This window comes from Numida meleagris, chromosome 5, assembly GCF_002078875.1.
Source record: "Numida meleagris isolate 19003 breed g44 Domestic line chromosome 5, NumMel1.0, whole genome shotgun sequence".
NCBI lineage: Eukaryota > Metazoa > Chordata > Aves > Galliformes > Numididae > Numida > Numida meleagris.
In genome coordinates, this window is record NC_034413.1 from 69793820 (window position 1) to 69811839 (window position 18020).

Genomic DNA, 18020 nt, shown 5'->3' on the forward strand with positions numbered 1-18020 from the left:
AAAATCCTGTTGAATTTGGCTCAGAATGAAATGGTTTCTAGCTGTTGTTTGAGAACACCCTGCAGACAAATAGTTTTCATTTTTGGTTCCTGGAGGTTAATTATGGAAATTCATTGTAGTGGATCAGCAGTCCCAGTTGCTGGGGAGACAGTAAAACTGTTTGGTATGAAACTCTAGCCTGGAGCTGGGGGGAGATTTTCTGGCAGAATGGCTTTCCATCAGAAACATCGATATGCTGGAAGCAGAACGCTTTGTAGAACTATTCTGCAAAGTCTTTTTGGCTGCAGCACCACCTACTCACTGTAGTTGTCCTGAGGAAGGTAAAACTGCTTCTTCTCGCCTCCATGTGCGCTCCCCGCCCCTGCACACCATGCCCAGCCACAAGCAAACAAAGCAAGTTTCAGAGGAAGGCACTGCAAAGTTCCCCGTTGCCCAGTATGGAAGGGAGCAAGCAGGAGCTCACTCCAAACGCCTTGCTGCCTATGTTGGATGCATTAAAAATTAATTACTTAGCTGCGTTAATTCATACTGAAGGCAAGACTGAGTAATAAGAACTGAACCCTGTCCTCAGATAAAGCCACAACATCAGCGTGCTGCTGTGGGAGCCTTGAGCTGTGCTTTCCCTTCCCACAAGCCTGTGCTCAGCACATCTCAGCGAGCGGGTGCCCTTGTGCTTCCCTGTGTATTAAAGCTCAGGTTGGATTTAAGCTGGAACATGTATTTGCAAATCAAAGCTAAGCCTCATTTTTTTTGCCATAAAAGGTATGGAGCGAAATTCCAGCGCTGAATTTACTTGTCTTGCTGCTCCTCGACGTGGGAAAAGAATGCTTCCTCCTACAGATCTGCTTCCCAGCCCAGGTCTTCCTCCCTCCAAGGCTTGTCCATGCAAGTTGTACTTTTTCTGGCATGAGCCCACAATTAATTATAAGGATATAATAACCTCTCGTAAGGGAAGATAATTGCAGGAGCCAGGCCTGGTTCCCTCGATGTTTGCATAGCTTTTCTCCCGCTATATATACCACATCAATTGGTGCGACCCGTGGTTCGTGTGGTTCTAGGGGGGACCTGGCATGGAAATCTCCTCTGTCCTCTATCCAATGCCCAGCAATAGAGCAAGGATTAACAACAGGTACTGCAAGGGTTTGGAGTTCCTCCAGGTGCCACCCAGCATGGGGCAGTTCCCCATTTCCCTGGTGGGGCATGAATTGCTGGTGTTGAATTAGGGGAGTGGAAAGGATGCTGAGCGGGGGACATCACTCCCTGAAAGGAGGTTGTAGAGAGGTGGGGGTCAGCCTCTGCTCTCAGGTATCAGTGATAGGACAAGAGGTGATGGGCTCAAGTTGCACGAGGGGAGGGTGAGGTTGGTATCAGGAACAATTTCTTCTCTGGAGGAGTGGCAATGCATTGGCACAGGCTGCCCAGGGAGGTGCTGGAGTCACCGTCCCTGGAGGTGTTTGAGAACTATGGAAATGTGGCACTGAGGGATATGGTCAGTGGGCATGTTGGGATGGGTTGGGGTTGGCCTTGGGGGTCCTAGAGGTCTTTTCCAATGCTAAGGATTCCATGATGCTATGATTGGTGCCTGGCCACAGTGGCATGGCTGGGAGCAGGAAGCAACAGGCACCACTGGGCTGCTCCATCAGGTGCAAAGGGTTTCAAGCACCATTGCATGGCTCCTGGTGGGGAAGCCCCTTGACACTCAGGAACCCGGTCATTACAGGAACACAGGGGGGGATTTTTCCCACAACTGCATCCATGCTCAGCAGGGTGGAGAAACCAGCTTTGTTTATTGCGAAACCCCATTTGAAGTGTTTGCAAATGTGCAAGTTGCTCCATGCCATCCTGGGACTCAGGTCAAGTGCCCCCTCTGCCCCCACACCTCCACATCCCACGGGCAGGAGCAGCGCAGTGCCCAGCTCCCATTCTGCTGGGGAAGCCTCCGGAAGTAATGCTGCCCACAGCAGTGCAATGCCAGCAGCAAGGAGCAGCATTCCTATTGAATTCAGGGAGCATTGTCCCCCAGTGCAGAACAGGTGAGGACACGGTGGAGGGCTCTGTCCTTCCTGCAGGCACTAGGAATCCCCCTCCCAGCCCCACAGCCGTGTGATGCAATCGATGACATCAGCAGAGTCCTGGGGCGCTGCTGGCTTTGCACTGAGTCACCCTTCAGCGAGCGAGCCCGATAAGGAGGAAAGTGGCAGCGGTCCAAATAGCACAGATGCCGGTTTATTTTGAACCACACAAGCAAGTTCTGCATTCCGTGAGGGATCGCAGCACCTCCTCCTTTCAAAAGTACTTTTTGAAATGAGAAAATGCCCCGGGCTTGGTTTCAGGGGTGTTTTTGGAGTGGGTAGCACATGGTGACGTTGTGGCCGTTCCCTATTTCTCACTGTTTTCCTACAGCAATGCACATCATTTCCAGCACCTTCTCTGTATGCATCCCCCAAAACAAGGAAGGGCCAAAGCAGATCAGAATCGAACGGAGCCAAAACTCCAAAGGGGTGAGAAGAGGCTTTGCTTTGTTTTTCAGAAAAGCAAATACCACCTTCACCAGCAAATGCTATTTTCCCTCTTGAAATCGTGTTAAAAAATGAGGCCAATGTGGTTTTTATTTGCAACGCTAATTTGACGATGTGCAGCGGGTTAGTGATACAGGACATGCTGCACTCCATTAAATCAGCTGCCAGCCTCGCCGAGCTCCATGTGCCCCACAAGCACCAAGTGCTGCAGATCATTTCCCTACATCTGCATGGCGCCTCACCACCCATCCCCTTCTTCAGGGCATGGATCTACCACTTTGGTGGTGCTGCTGAAGCCAAAATCATCGCAATATCCCCAACGCTTGCCCTAGCATGCCCTGAGCAGCTCCATTTTACAGTGCTGAGCAGGCAGTCAGCATTCAGCATCCACAGCAGCAGAGCTGTGCCCCAGCAGTGCACCATGCAGATCTGGCCACTGTTCCTCTGTGGTTAATGGAGAAGAATGTTGTTTTATCGTCAGCTTTTACAAGCCAAGAGGGGGCTTGGGCTCTTGGGGTTGAGTTTCTAGTCCAGTTCTATTTGTGGATCATAGAGTCACAGAACCATTAAGGCTGGAGAAGACCTCTGGGATCACCGAGTCCAACCCCACCCACCCCACCATACCCACTGCCCACGTCCCTCAGTGCCACAGCCCCACGGCTCTGGGACACCCCCAGGGATGGTTACACCTCACTCCCTGGGCAGCTGTGCCAGTGCCCGACCACTCTTTGGAAAAGAAATTTTTCCTAATATTCAGCCTGACCAAAGTCTTTACCAAGCACTTTCTTCTTTACTTGCTTGGAAAATACACATTCTGTCTTCTTTCATTTGAGTTCTTTATGTTAACTGAAGTGGGAAGATAGGAACAATCTATGACAAATGGGTTTGCTATGCACTCTGCTGCTGGTGCCCCAGGTCCAGCAGACCTGCTGGGTGGGTGTCCTGGGCACAGGGACACTTCTCTGGGGACATTCTGCAAGAGCCATGCTTTGGTTCTCATCCCAAAGGCGTCTTCTCTTCCTGCCATTAGGCCGATAATCACACTGCTATGTTAAACACAGCTTCATTTTTGTAGACACAACACCTACGGCATGTCACACAGAGGAAGATAATAACCATTTTCCTACCACCACAGGGCAGGTGACACGGAGAAGGGGTTGAGCTGTGCAAGTGCACACCAGTGTGTTTTAGGAAAGAAGATATTTTTACAAGGGTCAAACCTAAGCAACCTCACAGGTGCTCGTGTGCCTAAGGTAACTCGGGTGGCTCAGCATCCCAGCACCAGGGCACATCTCCTACCCACGGGTGACACCACTGTGTGCATCCCACGATACCAGCACGCGGCACCCTCCAGGGCTTTTCCCTCCCAGCACCTTCCAGATGAGCTTCCTTTGCGTTAGACATTATGCGTTCCTGTGTTTAAAGCATCGACAGTCTCGTAATTAAATTCCAGAATATTTAAAGGGCTTCTTGCGGTGATCTGCAGCTCTCGCGGCGCGGAGCAGCATATGGTGCTTTTATAGTCGGCTCGTGCTGCGACAGCTGCGTGTGGGAGCCGTGTGCAATCCCCATCCCTTGTCAATGGGCACAGGCAGCACCTCCAAGGAAAGGGGGAATTTGGGACCGTTCCACCTGAGGTTCTATCAGCTGTGACACCGAGATGGGGCTCGGAATGATGCACTGGGTGCTGTCCCTTTGCAGGCAACGTATCTCCGTGCTCACCTCCTGTTCCCAGCAGGCTTGGTGTGAAATTTTCCCATGCTTTTCCAGGAAACTCATCCTGTGCACTTTTCCTTGGAGCGGGCTGTTAGCACAGAACGGAAATCCACAGGCTCCGAGCCAGGTTTTGAAACTCCTCTGGCAGTAATGCGGGGACAGCAGTATTACATTTGAAAAACAAATGTTGAGCAAAACCAATAACCTTTGAGCTGCCGGTCGTACAAATATTGCCTCTCCTCTGCTCTGTGCACAACAAAAATAGCACGAAGAAACCGCAGGAGCATGGCTGGGCTCCAGGTGACCTCTCCAGCTAAATATCTGCTGGGATTGCCGCGCTGGGGCCGAGACATCTCTGGGGCAGACGATGCTTGTTGTGCTCCAGCCATCCCCTATAGAGCACGCTCCCCAGGAGCACTTCTGTCTGCCAAAAGGGGGCAAGAGGAAAAAATTTAGCACGTTAGGGAGGAAAAAGGGGAAAAAAATGCGTTAGCTGTCAGGGTTTGATCCTGCGGCAAAGCCCCAGTGCTTTGCACTTTATTGTAGGAAATGCCAAGGTGAATGATGGCGGTATGGGAACAACACGACCTTCCGTGCAAGGCACTCATATCTTTATATTTGAGTTCAGCGGTGACTAACGCAGCAGTCAGTAGTTTTTCCTGGTCACTCTGGCATGCTGCCATGTAAAAGCAAGCATCCTGTTAGCTTTAGGAGTTCTTGCCCGGTGTGTCTGTGTCCAAGGAAGAGAAAACCACGGGAGGGCTGGTGCACACACCCAGCCACGTGCACGTCATTCTGCAAGCACCCAGCCCAAATCTCTGCATGCAGGTCCACGTGCTCTCTGCCCCGAGGCAGCATGCTGCAGGGCTGGGTTTGGGCTGCCTGCTGCAGGGCTGCTTCTGCAGGTGAGCTGCTTCTACAAGTGGGCTTCAAGTGCAGGCTCATTTCGGCAGCAAAACACCTGTCAATGTGAGCAAAATGCATTAACAAGTGGTCCACCCTGTGTTCCTTCTTTAAATAACCGGCTTCTGAAAGAAGAGAGAAGGAAACACAGTTCTAATTCTCTCCTGGTCCCTCTCCTTGCAGCCCGATGCACATTTTGCATTCATCAGCAGATTGCTCATGCACTAGGCATCTTCCCCACGTCATCTTTGTGACGGACTCATAAAACATACAGATTCTGTGCTCACTGCATGGTTTCGGCACACTCAGCTTGGATGAATGGGACAAGTGTCCCTGGATGGTAGCTGGAGCCCTTGGCCTGAGGCAAGGCCTGCTGGGGCTGCAGGCTCCCTGTGTCAGCAGGGATGGAAGCAGCCCTGTTCTTGCATATCCCATCCCCAGACAGAAAGAGGATGCTGCTGTTACAGAGAAGCACCCTGCTGCTCCCCGATGCTAAGTGGAACTTGGCATTTTATTCGAATTGTGTTTTAGATTTAGCAATTTCCCTTGTGCCTGAGCTTCCCTGGGTGCAGGTGGGATGCTTTGGCCACACACGGGCTTTAACTATCACACATTACGCCTTTCAGTAGTGCTAGTTCCTCCTGGAAATGAGGAATGAGGGTGATGGGAAGGACGAGGGAGGTGATTGTCCCCCTCTGCTCTGCCCTCATGAGGCCCCATCTGCAGTACTGTGTCCATGCCTGAGGTCCCCAACATAGGAAAGACACGGAGCATCTTTTGGAGCAGGACCAGAGGAGAGCCATGAAGATGCTGAAGCACTTCTCCTATGAAGACATAAAGTCACGAAGAACATCTCTTATTTTTACTTACTGCTAAAGGTAAAATTTGAACTCGGATTTCTAGAGGTGAAAATACTCACTTCTGTGTATTTTAGACTCTGCTGAAGAGGTTTATGAAGCGTTTTTACCTGAGCCACGGGGAAGAAATATAGCATTGTAAAAAGGAACAAAGAGGTTCAATCTCAAAAGATTGATGAGCATATCCAGAATGCTATGGGCTTATCCGGGTCACCTTTTTCATTCTCACCCAGTAAGGAAATTAATGAAGCTCCTGAAGTTATTACCTCTAATTCATGACCTATTAACAGCAATAAAGCTTTAAGAAAGCACAAGAAACATTATTGTGAAGGGCAAAGGAAACACCCGTGCATGGTCCTTCGTGGTTTATCTTAGTGATTTGGACCCCCCCCCCTCAGGAGACAGGAGCTGCAGGGTTGGATTGCTGCCCCAGAGACTGCTGCTGGATTTTATGGGAACCCAGCATATGTAATCCCGACACTTAAGAAAAATGGTGATTGGATAATTAAAGGCCGACTAATCTGACTTTATTTAAAAAAATGTATGACGGAAGGAGCCATTCCAGTTGCAGAGGTAAATGGAAAATGATATAAAACTGGAGCAAAGGTGAAACAAAGGTTAATTGTGTCTGCCTTGGCTAAGATAATGGATTTCCGAGACAAAGGGAATGTAGGAGATTGCATCTACCTGGGCTTCAGTGAAGCGTCTCGTGTGGTACCGCAGGGAGGAGGTGGGACAAGGAATGGGTTTGGAAGGGATGGAGGAACCTGAGCAAGGGCAGGTGGCAGGCAGAGGAGCAGAGGAGTCATTTCTTGGCAGATCCGCATCGCAAGCAGCATTGTTTAATATTTTTCACTAATGGTTATAAAAAGTAATAAAAAATGGGAGCACGGTGATGAAATCTGCTGATGGCGCAAAACTAAGGGGAAACATCAATAACTAGAGGGCCTCGAGGACGGGAATTGCAGAGAGGAGACGAAATTCAATAGTGTGAAATGCACTTGGGATCCCACAACAAAGCTGCGACCCGCATGATAAGAGGGCATTGGTTGGAAATGAATGAGGAGAAGAGTTCTGCCTAGCCACAGGGGATTAGACCTCCCCACCAGACCTCACACGTGATGTGGGACACAGCTCTCTGGTCAGGCACGGCCAAGAACAACTGAACTCTACAGGAGCAAAGCAGAGTGCAGAAGCTCGGTGCATTTAATTTACCAAAATTTAATTTACCAGCAAAGCAAAGCATGAGAAAATCTGGCCACTGTCCTCAAAGCCCATTTAGGGCCAAGTATTAGGCTGAGGAGAAACGTTTTGCAAGCCACAGACAATGCAAGAACACTGTGGGAATTGGAGGAGCCCTGTAAGGTCTGGAAGAAAGCAGCAAGGCTCGAAAGACCAAAACACTGCCTCGGTGGCTGGTTGTGAAAGTTAAGAAGACAGTGGGTGACTCCTATCTTAGGAGGTGGAGGAGACTATTTGATGTGGTGCCTGCAGGAGCAGAGCACTCTGATAAACTGTGGATCCTTCGAGTCAGACCAGAAAAACCTGAGCTCCTGCCACCCACCCTCACAGCTGATCTGATCACTGCCTGCAACAAATGACGTGTCGGAGGAGGGGGAGAAGAGATGGCCTTGATGTTGTCGAGGACTGCTTTGTTCCCACGGTCATCTGGGTGGAGGTGGGGTCACCACAAAGAGGAGAACCTTTACATTGCTGAGCCTCCTGCAGCAGGGCACAGGCTTCCTCCTGCTGCTGTGGCAGCGTGATGCTTGGGTCTCAACCATTGCCTGGTTTTTGAGACTAGGAAGGAACTGAAAAATTTATTGGGGATAAAACAAATAGCGATCACTTGCTCTTTTGTATTTCTCCAGAGCAGTAAATCAGGACAGAGGAATGGGATTTGGAAACATGCAGAACTTTGGCAATCAAAGGCTTCATGGCAACTTGAGTCTGTAGTGTGGGGGAAATGCCAAGATCCCACTCCCCAGCACAGATGTGGAACTACACAAGCTGGGAGACCTGGAGCCCAAACTCCCCTGGGAGCCTCCATTCCCCACCAGCACATGGGAGATGCTGTCAATTGCACCCACAAACCATGTCTATGTGCTACCAGGAGGACAAAGTACATCAAAGCTGGGACAAGGCCAAGAGCAAAGCCCCAAGCCTGTACCAATGGAAGGCTGCATGGTGGCAATGCTCTGGTGCTGCCCGGCCATTCCCCCTCAGCACCACTGGCCTCATCCCTTTGGAAGAGCAACCCTTGCTGGTAACCTGGCTCCCACCCAGCCAGCGCCACGCTCACCGGCAGACAGCCACACCAGAAAAACAATATTTTCCCTCAAATACATCAAAGTACTTAATGGCTGGGTGTGTTCTTCACCACAAACCCCTTCTTCTCCCTACGCAGGCTGGAGTGGAAAAATAAACACCAGCCAACGTATTAAAATGCGAAGTCAAATGAAATTCTCCGCTCCTTTTAGCTTTATTAGAAGTGCCTTCCATTTGGCAAATTAAGATGAGCCAATCAAAACTGCATTTGCAAAACACACATTAACAAATCAGTAACTGTAAAAACAGCCATCAAAATAGCTTTTAAATGTTTCCAAATTGACTGCAGTGAATGCAGATCATATGGTGCTCAATTAAGATTAGGAATGAGCTATAATTTCTGCATATTTATATACCAGCAGCTGAATTGCATCTTTCAGTTTTCAAGTCTGTGGCTTTCATGCCACAATAATCCCAGAGCTGAAAACCCTTTGATTCAGCCCATAACAATGGTGGGCAGAGCATGAGGCGAGCCTTTGGCTCCTGCAGAAAGCAGATTCCCAAAGGCAGAAAGGAGATTTTGCTGTGGGGAAAACGCCTCCCATGCACCTCCGGTCCCAGGGCATCCTCCTCCGCTCCTGCACAACAGGAATGTGGGGAACTGCCCAGGTCTGCAGCCAACCCATGGTGTGAGCTCTTTTAGAACCAAATGCCACCTGATCCCACACGGTCAGATTTATACACACCACAAGAGTGGATTCCTGCATGCATCTACAGACTCAGATAAATGCCTTTGAAGAGAAACACCTGGATGCAATGATTCTCTGCAACAGAAACCTACTTGCTGTTCCCCAAAGCAGTATTTGTCTTCTTCGTACAGTCCAGCCTGGAATGATCACCATAACAATGATTTTCAATTGATACATGTGCTGTCACACTTGATTCGCAGAGTGCTCAGAGCACGCTTTAATTTGGAACAAGAAGATTAGCTGGCTTGCTGCAGAAACGCTTCCTACTGCAGGAATACGGTTCTGTCTAATGTACAGAAAGCCAAAGGTGCTGAGGATCTCATTGTGGAAGAGTCTCAGCTGGCTGCTGCAGCTCTGCCAGGAACATCCCTGCTGCTGAGCTCAGTCCTGTGGGGAACTGCTGGGGGAACTGGGGTGCTCAGTCTGAAGCAAAGGAAGCTCAAGGGAAATCTTATGGCTCTCTCCAACTCCTGAAAGGAGGCTGTGGAAAGGGGTGGTCAGCTTCTGGTTCCAGGTAACAGCAGTAGGATGAGAAGTGATGGCCTCACATTGAACCAGGTTGGATATTAGGAATAGTTCCTCCTCCGGAAGAGTGGTCAGGCAGTGGTGCAGGCTGCCCAGGGAGTAGGGGGGTCACCAGCCCTGCAGGTGTTCAAGGACAGTGGGGATGTGGCAGTGAGGGACGTGGGCAGTGGGTTGGTGGGATTGCACTTGGTGGTCTTAGAGATCTTCCCCAACCTTAGTGACTCTATGATTCAGGGGAACACAACTTTGTTAAGACCAGAGCCCATACCCTCACACCTCACGCACTGCAGCGCTGGGGCCGTGCTTCCCTTCTCTGCATTGGTTGTGGATCACAAGGCTGAGCTGGGAGCAGGGTGCTGCCAGGTGCTCTGCATAACAGCGGTTCTGAAGCTGCTACCTGCACAGCGGGATGGGGAAACTCAGCTATTGCCTTTGCGCTTAAGAAAGCTGTAATGCTCCAGCTTGCTTAACAACTGCCTGTGATACGGTCTATGGGTTCTATTTACAAGCAACATCCAGGATTCAGCTTGGGTTTGTGGCTTTCTTCCATTGCACAGCCCCTACACGGGGTGCCTGCCTCTGGTACGAGTGATGCAAAAGATGCAAGTGAGTGAAAAACTTCAGTGTGTCTGCAAGTGCAGCCTGCTGCCATGTGGGCACTGCTGAACATGCTACTCACATGCTAACATCACATCAGTGAGACAAGCCACCGAGTGCAGCCAGGGTCATGCTGGGGATGAGCTCAGCCATTCTGGGGTAAATCTGCAGTGTTTTGGGGATTTCCAGGCATTTTCAGCATGCTTGCCCCACTATCTCCTGTTTTACAGATGTATCTGATTCATCGCTGCAAAAATCCTATTTAGCAGGCAAATGTAACAGCACTGAAGGCAGCGGAGCAACCCCCAGCTGAATCCCACCCAGTCTGACAATACTTACTTAAAACAAAAAGGAAATATTATTAATATTAATGTCCGCATTCTCGCCTGCCATCAGATACAATCAACAGATTTAGCTGTGTTCTAACCCAAGAGATCGTGTGTAATTAGGAGGAATATGCCCAGGAAATCACACTCCAGCCTACAGGCACACATTGCCTATTACAGGGATCAGGTAGAGTGCTTTGCATTTCCCTGCTGATGGGGGGGCCCTCCAAGATGCTTCGTGCCCCCCCGATCATGAATAATACAGAAGCAGCGATGCACTGACTCTGGTTTGGGGTGGTTTTTGTTCAGCTGCTTGTGCTGCTGTCACTGAGGCACAGGAGCTTTCTAAAGTGCCTGATTTTTCCATGCATTAGGACCGCTTCTTGCACCAAGGGATCCTTCTGAATTCACCAAAAAGGTGTTTCTCTCTGCAAACTGGCCATTTCTGAAAAGAGAACTAAATCAGCAGCTCAAAGAATTTCTGATTTATAGATTAGGTGTTCGTTTTCCTCTACTCTGGCTGATGTAATCGAGGCAAATGGCTCCAAATGAGATTTTGAGAGACAGACTATTCGATTAGAGGGTATTATATTAAATTATTATTGAAATATTATTCCATTATTGACATAGGAAGTGAAAGCTATAATGAAGGCATCACATACACGCAAGCTGGCCGGAGACAGCCCTGACTGCCCAAAGCTGCAGCCATTAAGACAAACCCCTACCAATTCCATCACAGATGCTCCCTGGCCAGGAGGAATATTTGGACAAAATCAAACCATCCACATCTCAGAATGGATTAGGACAGGTCAAGAGCCCAGACCTGACAGCAGCTGCAGCAGGATGGAGCCAGCCCCTTACTGCAGCATGGGAGCCCCCTGCCACCCCTCCAGGGGAAAATGTTAAATAAATCATAGAATCACTGAGGTTGGAGAAGACCTCTAAGGTCCCCACGTCCAACTCCACCCACCCCACATCCCTCAGTGCCACATCCCCACGGCTCTGGGACACCCCCAGGGACAGTGACCCCCACTCCCTGGGCAGCTGTGCCAGCACCTGACAGCTCTTTGGAGAAGGAATTGTTCCTTATACCCACCCTGACTCTCCCCAGATGCAACTTGAGGCCATTCCCTCTCAATCCTCCTTCATGGACATTAGCAGAAATACCCCTGGGATGCTATTGCAATCCTGGCCCGTTGCGCCAGTTCTTGGTGAGAAAATATTTTTGCAATGTTAGTCTGCAGTGACACAGTCTTCTGGAAGTGAAAAAAAAAAAAAAAAAAAAACCAAACAACCCATCCCTTGCGTGCTGTCACACACATTTGGGAGAACGTGGTGAGGAGCCAAGTCAAAATATTGGGAGTTTTGCATTATGCGACCTACTCAGGCTGACAGACCCTCGTGAGATGAATGCAATAAGCAGCGTGCCTGCCCATGGAGATTAATTCATAGAATCATTAAGGTTGGAAAAGACCTCCAGGATCCCCAAGCCCACTCACCCCACCGTGCCCACGTCCCTCAGTGCCACATCCCCACGGCTCTGGGGCACCCCCAGGGACGGTGACCCCCTCCCACTCCCTGGGCAGCCTGTGCCAGTGCCTGACCACTCCTTCAGAGAAGGAATTGTGCCAGAGGAAGTTCAAATCATGTATGAGGAACAACTTGAGGCCAACACCTCTCATCCTATTGCCATTACCTGGGAGCAGATGGCAACACCCATCCCACTCAGCCTCCTTTCAAATCCATTGAAAATATTCCCCTGGTCAGAGCCCAAGAAACGTGCATGAACATTATCTTCCTAGCCTTTTCCCCTAAAACCTCCCAGTGTCTTTCAATAACCAAAGATTTCTTCCTCCATGTTTGCCTGGAGAGCAAAGTAAACATTGAGAAACCTTATGTGGTAAGGTAATAGAGAATGAGGAACCATCAAGCACAGCCCATCCTGGAGACCTTCTCTGCAGTGAAGCCACACGTGGAGCAGAGTGAGGGGTCAAGAAGATGGGAAGCCTCACTCATGAGCAGGGTAAATCCACATTGACTCCCAATCCATAACCAGCATCCCCCAGCTGTGCTTCCACCTGCTGCCATTCAACACAACCTGAGGCTCCAGGTGGGTCATCAGGCTGCTCATTAGGAGCAGGTGTTGCTCAAAACATCCCTCCCAGGGAGCTGGAGAAGATAAGCTGCAAGAGTTAGACAGAAAGAAAACCTCTGCCCTTCTCCTCCTAAACGGACAGGGTGCTAGAGAGGATGGAGAAGCATGCAAATAAAGGATGGTGCCAGCAAGGAGGAAATAGTCACCTGCAATCACACAAGGTCCCTGTTACTGAGGAAAAAGGCAGGGGATTATTGAGAGTGTTGGTTTACCCATCAGAAATCCTTTATCCAAATAACGTCTGGAGGACAAGAGAAGAGACGTGCAGCACTGGGAACATGGCAACAGCATCACACGTGTGGTCCTTCAGATAGAGCACAGCTGGGGCTGCTGGAAGGAGCCTGCTCTGCCTGCAGAGCACAGGGACAGTCCCAGTGTGCCTGAGGCAGTGGGCAGGCAGCAGCCTCCAAGCTGAGAAATGAGCTTTGAGCTGGGTTTTGCCCACGTATTCCTGAGTTCCCATAGAACTAAAAAAAAAAAAAAAAAGGAAGGAAAACAAGAAAAAGAGGTAATATAATCAGCTCATGTGTCTGGTTGTATTATCTCTAAGTGCTGGCAAAGTTGAGTATAACTGGCTGGGTTGTGACATTTTTCAGCACAGATATAGAAGCACTGCCCTTGGCCACAGCATTAAATATTTGCCTTTCATTAAAAAGGAACAGGAGCAGGGCAAAAGCCAACTTTTTGTGAGAGCGGATTTAATTACTTGCCAATTAATACAAGCTTCTCATCACAGCTTCAGGTACTGAGGAACAGAGAGACCCGAGCAATTAAGTGTTTTGCTGCAAGCCCGAGGTCTGGGCGGTCATCCCTGACTGCTGTGGCAGGAGGGGAAGCAACAGGTCCTAAATGCAGCAAGCCAGAGCAACCCAGCACACCAACGCTTGTGCTTGCACTTTGTATTCTGCATTTAATTACCAGTTCAAGCACCAGGATTATCCATCAATACACCTTTGTTATAACATCCCTCCTTTAAGTTTCTTTTCTTTGCACTCCTTTGGGAGAGCAGCGCTAACGCGTGCCCCAAGCCCAGGGGCTGCTCTTTGGTGCAACAGATGAAGGAAACCCCAAGTCCATCCAAAAGGGAAAGTGTCACATGTGATGCCTTATTTCCTGCTATTGATCAGCAGCACTCAGATATGGACACCAACCTTTGAAAGCAGGTGGCTCGGCCTCATTTCCCAAGCAGCCAGCCCGCAGGGGTCGATAGGAAAGCTTTCATTGATCTAAATGGGGTTTGGCCAAGCCCTCAGATGGGCAGAGCTAGGCCTCAGGAAAGGGTCACACAGTATTCCTGCACACAGCCCAGCCCTCTGCCTGAGCTCTGCACGCCAGCCCTGGGAGGAGGTGGACCGTCAAAATGATTCTGTGATTTGGCCTCATCTCCCCCTAACAGGAGGCTTTAGCTGTGTCCTATTCCCAGCAATACCTGGCCTTGGGAAGTGCTGAAAATAGTTGGATTTAGGTTAATCAGAAGGCTTTCTTTGCTGCTTTTAATTGAATAAATGTCCTCTTTTCACAGAGCTGAGAACTACACGTTTCCGTGCGAGTTCTCTGAGAAAATGATGACATGATGAGTGGCCTCAAATAGATACAGCAATATAAAATAACAGGCAAGGTATTAAATCCCAGTAACACTTTTGCCAGCACCAGGGTTTTTGGAACATTTCAACTTGGAGAAATTTAAAACGATTTCTCCATCTGAAGCAGAGCCTTGGGGGAAATTCCCAGCTCCCTGCAGCCCAGGACTCCGTGCCTCCCACCAGCACGATTCCTGCCCTTTGCCAGTTGTGAAATAACTCATTCAAGGCACCTTAGGAAAAAAGTCTGCAGGATAATAAGCAGACACCAGGCTTCTGTGGGTGGGGATGGACACAGCACTGAGCAGAGTAATGCTGGGCTGCTCCAGAGCCACACTGGTCCCATTCCCACCTTGCTGGAGAGGCACAGGCTTTGTTATGCTTCAGAGCAAGCTGCTCAGCTAATCTTTCCTATAAATTTCTGCTAGGATAGGGATTAAGGAGTTATTTACTCAGGGGCGAGTGAATAGTGCTGTCAGAAACATGCATTATTCCCAGCTGAATGTCTCCCTGCAGTTGGTATGAGAAACCCATGCTTTGTCTTGGGCTTCGGAGGTTTATTTTAAATTTTTTTTTTTAATGGCCTCTTGTGTTTTCTTCCTTGTAAAAGATGCCCTCCAGCTCTTACAGGAACGTTGCACAACCCAATCCAAGGGAAGCACCTTTAGTTGTTTTCACATTCCTCCCTAAAACATGGAGGACCCAACCTCACCTGGAGGATACTATCTGCAAACTGCCCAGCCAACATAGGCACCAGCAAAGGGGCAGGGATAGCTCAGCATCATAGGGAAACTCAGAATAGAGAGAATCACTAAGGTTGGAAAAGACCACTAACGTCACCAAGTCCAACCACTGACCCACAGCCACCATTCCCCCTAAACCAGAACTCTCAGGAGTTTCCAGCCTGGTTTTGGTTGAAACCTCCCCAGCTTGGGGCAGCAGTTGGGTACCAGCACTCCCACCCGCATGTGCCAGTGGGAAGTTGCTCACCAGGGCTCATGGTCCTGCTCTGGCAGCAAAGTCCTCTTCTCCCTCCAGCAACAGCTACTTTCTGCAAAGGACAGCATGCACACATCATCTTAGGTTTCTACCTGACAGAAGGGTGTAAAACACAGCAGGTAACAGTAACCCACAGACTCCATCCTAATAGGCCCAGTACAGAATAAATCACCCGAAGCTAATGCTTTATCTCCATCTCTCCTGCCCCAATCAGCATAGCTAACTGACGTCTAATTGGCATCAGATGTTTCCGATAAAGCTCTGATGAAAGCAGGAACTCAGTGAACTGGGGGAGGTTGGTGCCCGGCCTCTTGCTTGTGCCTGGGGTCTCTTAGCAATAGAATGGGCACCAACTGATGGCGCTGAGGCAGTGGTGGGCCCGTACCTTCACTTGAGTGCCTTGGCAAAGCATCAATTACACTAATAACTACTTAGAATAACTCAAATTGCACTAAAACTTCCATGCAAACTGGATGCAACATCTATTTCCGCAGCCAGCAAAGCTCACCCGTGTGCCCTTGACTAAGGAGCTGGGAGATGCCCCAAGTCCAACTCAAGGAATCCCATATTTCCATCATTTTCCCCTCTTATTTTGGGATCCAGAATTCCTCGTGGCTGTGTCTGCTTCCAGCTCTGCCCCTAATTGCTCCCCATCAGAATTTGTGCTGAAAAATTAACAACCAACTTGTGTGTGCTAATTGCCATCATGTAACATCGGAGTGTTTTTGAATTCCGCCCATCGCGGGATCTCCCATGTGTTACCACATGCCTTTTTCTCAGTTGTTTTTTTTTTAACTTAACACTGACTCTCATTTATATACACATTTTGAATAGACATGAAGTGGAACTTATGTCCAAAATGAAAATATCCTATAGGATGGCGTGCGTGGAGAAGATACCTTGCAACATGCATCTCAGCGCACAGAGCCACCCAGGAACAAAAGCTTTAAAAAACCTTTAAAGAAACTTGGATAAAAAGCTTTAAAAAGAGCAGAATAAGCACCTCATGAGCACAATGTTGATAACAGCATATCCGAAGCCTGCAAGGAAAACATTGCACCAGCAGCCCTCTGTGTTGCAATCTGGTCACCACCCATCGCTCCGCAGAAACAGAGGCTGCACTGGGTGTGACAGGCTACGGGTTGCAGATGTGGCTGATGGACTCCTACCTTAATGGTTCTGTGATTCTGGAGATGAGTTCTTCTTATCCTGTTGTTGAGGAATCATTCGGGTGTACCCATGAATATCCTCCAGTGGGTATCTTCCCTTTTGCTGTGCCTTCCTGTGGCAGCCCTTCACTAGTTCACCTGGCGTCACTTGTAAAACATAAGAATCCATTGAGTGGGACAGAGCTTGTCCATTTTAACGGCCCCGGCGTTGCTTTCGCTCCATTCTCCCCTCCCCAAGCAGCAGCAGCCGCTTTCCCTATTGCCTAACAGCCAGCAGCAGACAAGAAGTTTACATTTTTCAAGAGAACGCCAAAAGCACTCATTTCCTGTGCTCTTATTACCCAGAGACCTCACGCAGCAGCCAGGCAGGTCTATGGGTCAGGGCACGCTGCCCTGCCTCCCAAACCCCAGGACTCCTCCCTGCTTCTGCGATTCCTTGGAGTGCAAAGACCTCATTATCCAAGGGAGGGAGGAGGAATAATGAGGTCTTCACGCTTTAAAACTTTGTGCAGAGAACACAGCAAGTGATGCTGATACTTGTTGCAGAGTTTTGCTTTGCTGGGATTATTGGAAGCGACTCCCTTGGCTTTGTTTTGCCAGCTGTTGTAAGCAAAGCCTCCCAGAGCTAGGTAGCTCCAAGGCATGGAAATGAATAGCACAGAAAGCTTCTCAGGACCTTGCAAAGGCTCTCTAATGTTTTTTCAAGACATCTCCTGGAAAGCCATGTGGGAAAAGATGTGTGAGAAAAGCCCCTGCCCAAGGGTGATACTGAGAACATCAGGTGAGGGGGCACTGGGCCCAGGTGATGGGGAACCATGGGGAACACGGACAGCCAGGTCTGGGTGATGGAGCACCATAGGGGGCATGGCCAGCTGCTTCTTCCAGCCCATAGGATGTGCCACCAGACTCCAGGGACAATGTGCTAGGAGACAGCCCGAAACTAAAAAGTAGAGGAACAAGATGCCAAGAGCACTTGGTTAACTCAAAATGCCCCAAGCTAATGCTCTTCTGCTTGATATGACAATTGCTTTCATCTGAGGCAGCAAATAAAAGTTGTCCTGGCCAACACATCTCCTGCATGCATTGCTGAATATTGATTCTTGCTCCTACCAAACTCATGAAGAAGTCAAAAGGGGCAACAAGCATTGCAAGGGTTGAGGTGCACAGCTGGAGACTGTTCTGTGGTGGGAGAACGTGGGTTCCTCTTTCTCAGTTCTCTGCTCTTCACTATGCCCCAAATGGTATTTTCCCAGAATTTTGTTTTTGTTTTGACCAAGCAATGCAAGGCGCCATGTATAGGCCAGTGTCACTGCAAGCCCTGTGGTAGGAGCCTGGGGAGGGGGAGAAGGGCTTGGGGCTGTGTGGGGCCCCTTCTGACCACCTCCATGTGTTGGAGTGGGCGGGGGGTTAGGTGGTGGCAACGACCTGGCTGGGTTAAAATAGGCACGGGGGTACCTGTGGTGGAAAACTCTTAGGGAAGTGCTGAGAAATCTTGCAGGAGGAAGAAACACAACTCAAAGGAATGCAAACTTGTTGTCAAGCCACATTATAGGGGGCTTTTCCCCCTGGCTTGCAGGTGTGCTGTCCCTCCAGCATCCCAACTTCCAGTCCCACACCACCACCAGGCAATGCCACGGCCGCGTGGGTGCAGCAGGAG

General features: G+C 49.5%; 1 long non-coding RNA gene across 2 annotated transcripts; it reads right to left on the bottom strand.

Moving 5' to 3' along the window:
* LOC110400483 lies at positions 3199 to 16721 on the bottom strand. Of its 2 annotated transcripts, none has more exons than XR_002439885.1 (3): positions 16364 to 16721; positions 15186 to 15246; positions 3199 to 5196 (listed from the first exon to the last, which is right to left on the bottom strand). It is a non-coding gene; the product is annotated as an uncharacterized LOC110400483 (long non-coding RNA). The 2 variants fall into 2 exon arrangements; XR_002439884.1 differs by lacking the exon at positions 3199 to 5196 and adding an exon at positions 12703 to 13082.